This window comes from Lactuca serriola, chromosome 9 (assembly GCF_051521515.1).
Source record: "Lactuca serriola cultivar US96UC23 chromosome 9, Lser_US96UC23_V15, whole genome shotgun sequence".
In the NCBI taxonomy this organism is placed as follows: domain Eukaryota; kingdom Viridiplantae; phylum Streptophyta; class Magnoliopsida; order Asterales; family Asteraceae; genus Lactuca; species Lactuca serriola.
This window is the reverse complement of record NC_136416.1, coordinates 84330802-84336801: the sequence shown is the minus strand read 5'-3', so window position 1 is coordinate 84336801 and position 6000 is coordinate 84330802.

Genomic DNA, 6000 nt, shown 5'->3' with positions numbered 1-6000 from the left:
TATAAGTTTAAAAGAGTTTTGTAAAACAATAAAGAGTTTATATAAAAGAGTTTTAACCATTTGAATGGTTATTGCAGACTTGATGTCAGTTTATAAAATGATTTGAAACAGTTTGTTTGATAATACAGTTTTGAAGTATAAGAAATCCTCTTCTTTGATAGTTATAAATCACATGTGATTGATACAATAACTATAATGTTTTCTACTTGTATCCTCCCCATAAAAGCATTTAAATTCATTTAAAAGATATTTTTAGGGGTATGAACTCACCTGTAGTGAGTGATTCGAATGAATGACCGATATAGGATGCTAATTATGCCAAGTGATGTCCCTAGCACAAGTAGATCCTAATAAGCATATAATGACAGACATATGTATATAACTAGTGTATATAACAACTAATCATGTTAAGGGACAACCTTAGGGACTAGAAAACACTTGGAAAGAAGTGTTTCAATCACGTATGATTGTACTAAAGGTGTTCACGGCCACACAAGTGAGTGTTTACGACCTAGAGGGTGTTTACAACCATGACATGAAGGTTTTACGGCCATAAACTCTTGATGTTCATGCTTAAATGGTTGTTTATTTGATGCTAAACATGAGCTTCTAATGAATGTCAAGTATATGGAAAGGATACATATGATTTGGAAGCTAGAAGGGGCATTTATGACCCAAAGAACTAGTGTGTGTTCTTGGTGTTCTTGATGATACTTGAGAGAGAATTGAGTGTTCTTGACTTGGAAGTGTGAGAAGTGAAGAATAATGAAGGAATATCATACTTAAGGGACTAGTTCACGGAACAAGAGCTTACCGCTGTAAGCTCTAGCTTATGGCCGTAAACTCCATATGATGGAGCTTTCTGGCTTGAATGCTGCACAATGAACTCTAGTAGATTCTTCCTAACACCTAATCATTGAATGTACTAGGCTTTGAACACTCAAAATAACATCCTTAACAATGCTAAAAGATAGCAGAAACAAGTCCGACTTTTGATTGAATTGAATGGCTTTACAAGATAGAAATTTCGGGTTGTCAAATCATTCCCCCGTTAGAGAGAATTTCATCCCAGAATTAGAGTTTAAGCAAATACAAATAACTAAGTAAAAAGATGAGGATATTTTAGTTTCATTTGATCCTCGCACTCCCTAGTGAATTCAGTTTCCCGCTTGGCATTCCAGCGAACCTTCACTATCGAGATACAACTTTGCTTCGTTTGCTTGACCTATCGGTGCATGAACTCTACTAGTTCTTCCACGAAGTTGAGGCTCTCGTTGATCTCGATCTCGTCGAGTGGGATTACAAGAGTCTCGTCGGACAAACACTTTTTCAAGTTTGAAATGTAGAAAGTAGGGTGTACATTACTAAGCTCGTGAGGTAGTTTGACTTTGTAAGCTACAGGGCCGATTTTAGCAAGAATTTGAAATGCCCTACGTACCTTGGATTTAGCTTTCCACGCTTTCTGAAGCGTATAAAGCCCTTCCAGGGTGAGACCTTCAAAAGAACACGGTCACCAACCTGGAATTCCAAAGGCTTACTTCTCTTGTCAACGTAGCTTTTCTGTCAGTCTCTAGAGGCTTTCAATCTTTCACGAATCTAAACAATATTCTTTGTCGTTTCCTGAATGATTTCTGGACCTGTGAGAGTGCTGTCAGGAACTCATCCTTTAGCTAACTATGTGTCACCCACCTCAGCCCAACACAGAGGGGATCTGCACTTCTGGCCATAGAGGGCTTCAAATGGAGTAGCCTTTATGCTTGTGTGATAACTATTATAGTAAGAGAAATAGACCAGGGGTAGATGAATATACCATGACTTTCCAAAGTCAACCATACAGGCTCGCAACATATCTTCCAAAGTGTGAATAGTCCTCTCTCTTTGTCCATCGGTTTGCGGATGGTAGGCTGTACTTATGTCCAGCCTAGTTCCTAGGGAACCTTGTAGCGACTGCCTGAACATTGAAGTGAATCTACTATCTCTATCAGAGATAATGGATATGGGAACAACATGCAGTCATATAATCTCCCTAATTCTCGTTAGTTTCTCCATCTTGTCAGTTTCTTTGATAGGTAGGAAGTGCGCGGACTTGGTTAACCTGTCTACGATCACCCATATGGTATCGAGACCACCCGTTGTCTTGGGCAACTTGTTTATGAAGTCCATGGTGATCCGTTCCCACTTCCATTCCGGTATCTCTGGTTGTTGTAGTAAACCTGAGGATTTTTGGTATTCAACCTTAACCTTAGTGCAAGTAAGACATTTACTCACGAAGGTAGCAATATCTGCTTTCATGTTAGTCCGCTAGTATAGCTTTTTGAGTTCCTGATACATCTTATCTGAACCTAGGTGGACGGAATATCGAGTGTTGTGTGCTTTGGTCATGAACAAGTCTCTGAAACCACCGTGCCTCGGTGTCCAGATCCGATCCATGAGATATAAGGCTCCGCCACCCTTGACTTCCAAGTTTTTATCCATCCCTCTCAGGGATTCACCCGCCACATTTTCAGGTCTCAAGGCTTCAAGTTGAGCCTCCTTAATTTGTGTGGACAAGTGTGAATGGATAGTCATAGTCAATGATTTGACTATGACCAGAGTATTTTTTCCGACTTAGGGCGTCAGCTACTATGTTGGCTTTACCAGTATGATAACGAATTTTGCATTCTTAGTCATTGAGTAGCTTGACCCACCGTCGTTGTCTCATATTAAGCTCCTTCTGGTTGAATATATGTTGAAGTCTCTTGTGGTCTGTAAAGATAGTGCTTTTTGTACCATATAGGTAGTGTATCCAGATCTTCAGAGCAAATACAATTGCTCATAACTTAAGATCATGTGTGGTGTAGTTGACTTTGTGTGTCTTTAGCTGTCTTGAGGCATAGGCGATGAACTTACCTCTTTGCATAAGAAGACAACTAAGCCCTTGGTTGGATGCATCGCAATAAACCACAAAGTATTCTATCCCTTCTGGGAGGGATAGTATCGGTGCGCTGCATAAGGATCGCTTTAGCTTTTGAAACATTTTTTCTTGTTTCTCTTCCCAGTAAAAGGCCACGCGTTTCTAGGTAAATGTTGTAAGCGGTTTCGCGATCCTAGAGAAGTTCTGAATGAACTTGCGATAGTAGCCAGCGAGGCCTAGAAATTGATGAATTTTTGTTGGCGTCTTCGGTGGTGACCAGTTTTCAATGGCCTTTATTTTGGAAGGGTCCACATGAATTCCTTCTTCACTAACAACGTGACCCAAGAATTCGACTTTTCGAATCCAAAATTCGCACTTAGAGAACTTCGCATAGAGCTTCTCTGATCGTAATGTTCCTAAGACTTGACGTAGATGTAGACTATGCTCTTCCTTACTCCGAGAGTAGATAAGTATGTCATCGATGAACACAATGATGAATTGATCCAAGTAAGGACGACACACCTCATTCATTTAGTCCATGAACACTGCGGGTGCATTGGTTAATTCGAATTGCATCACTACAAACTCGTTGTGTCCATAATGAGTTTGGAAGGCTGTCTTAGGAACATCCTCCTCTAGTACTCTTAACTGGTGATACACAGATCTCAGATCTATCTTTGAAAAGTAATTCGCCCCTTGCAGTTGGTCGAACAAGTCATCTATGCAAGGTAGAGGGTAACGATTTTTGACGGTAAGCTTGTTTAGTTCTCTGTAGTCGATGCACATACGGAACGATCCATTTTTCTTCTTCACCAACAACACCGGTGCTCCCCACGGTGAGAAGCTTGGTCTTATAAAGCCCTTGCTAAGCAGTTCGTTCCGTTAACCGGATAGCTCCTGCATCTCAGCTGGTGCTAGACAATTGGGTGATTTGGCTACTGGGGTAGCCTCTAGAACTAAGTCGATTCTGAACTTGACTTGACGCTGTGGTGGTAATCCTGGTAGTTCTTCTAGAAAGATGTCGTGAAAATCACATACTTCTGGGATGTTCTTTATGTCTTTCATCTCTTGGCTCATATCGACCACATGAGCAAGGAATGCATGAAATTCCTTTCTCAAGTACTTCTAGGCTTGCATACTCGAGATGATACGAAGGTTCTTGCCGGGTTTGTCGCCATAGATAACTAGAGTTTCATTAGACGGTATATTAAGATGAACGACCTTTTAATAACACATAACATCAGCACGATGAAGACTCAACCATTCCATGCCGATAATGACGTTGAAACTTTTAATTGAGACTAGCATGAGGTCGATCAGAAATGAATGGCTATCTAGAGTTAGAGTACATCCTATGTATATACTGCTAGTGCTCTCAGACATTCCGTTAGCCATTTCTACAGTGAACGGTTGTTTAAGTGCATGTGGTTTTTGTTTAAGTACGTGATCAAATTTCTGGTTCACGAAACTCCTCTCCGCTCCACTATAAAACAATATGTATGCATAAGATTTATCGAGGAGAAACGTACCAGTGACCACTATAGGGTCTGCTACCGCTTCCTCATGGCCTATAGCCAAAAATCTTCTCACTTTACCAACGTTCCCTGCCTTCGGGAAGTTTCTTTTGTAGTGACCCACCTCGCCACATCCGTAACAAGCCTGGCCCACACCAACGCCGGGGACTTGGGTGATTGGCCTAGCCGGAGACTTGAAGAAACGGACAGTGTGCCCCTTCCTGTTGCAGTTAGCGCACTGCATTTCCCGACAGGGTCCGTTGTGGTGGAAGCTGCACTTGTTGAACTTGGGCAAGCTTCCAGCATACTGCTGCATCGACGCAGTGGCAGTAGGTGTTATCGCAACATGAACGGCCACGACCTGCTGCTTTTTGGTAGAGTTTCGTGCCGCGTTGTTCTTCTTCTTGTTATCCTAAAACTTCCGCTTGTTGTTAGCGGCCTTGGATGGTTCTGGGATGGCCAGGGTTGTTGTTGTCGGCGTGCAGACTCCGTGATTGATGAGTCGCTGTGCTTGCCGCTTGGCACTGTCGAAGGTAGTGAGGTTTGAAGCTAAGACATTCCCCTGAAATGGATGCACCAGCCCCTAAATGTACCTCTCGACTTTCTTCCCCTCGGTAGGGACCATTCCTATATATAAGGCCACTAGATCACTGAATATGGAGGTGTAGGCAACTATGTCAGAGCCCTTCATGGTTAGGCTCCAAAGTTCCTGTTCAAGTTTTTGAACCTCTCCCCTCGGGTAGTACTCCTCAATCATGAGCTCCTTCAGAGCTTCCCAACCCATAGCATTAGCCACTACCAGAGTAAGTGACTTGACATGGCTATTCCACCATGTTAGGGCTTTGTCCGAGAAGGTGTAGACATCATATTTTACTTTGCTTCCTTCAGGACAGGAGCAGATCTCAAAGATCGATTCTGTCTTTTCGAACCATTGTGAGAGGGCAATGATTCCTCCAGTGATATTAAAGGACCTAGGCTTGAAATTGGTGAAGTACATATACGAGTACTCTCTAGAGCGCATTGGAGCATCACCTTGAGTAGAATGTACAGCTGTTCCACTCCTACTAGTACCGCTAGCGCTGAATTGAGCTAAGGCTGCCGTAACAGCCGCAGTCACTACAGCTTGGAGAGCTGCAGGATCGTATTGTGGAGGAGGTAGTTAAGTAGCAGTTATCGGGGGATTGCATCTTGTCACTCTACGTGGAGGAATTATTCAACTAAAAGTTTACAAAGATGAAGATGATAGTAAGAATAATGAGAGTGGTCCATGAACTAACTCCCCATAGTTCAACAAATTAATGATAGTATGATTGAAAGAGAGGCCTAACAATTGAAGAATGAAAGCATTTTGATAAAGATTTCCCAATAGATTAGATGTCTGTCAATAATATTGGCATAAATGATGTAACTTGTTCGGGAAAATGACCTTGAAGTAGGTCTTACATCAAACCAGAACTAAGAAAATTTGACAGCATAAAGACCTAGCAGACTGAAAGTCCAAGGTTTTTAAAATAAGCGGGAAATTAACACTAGGGTCTATACATAGACCTAACTATATCCAAAAGGCAAAGTAGAATAGACTCTACTTGCGAC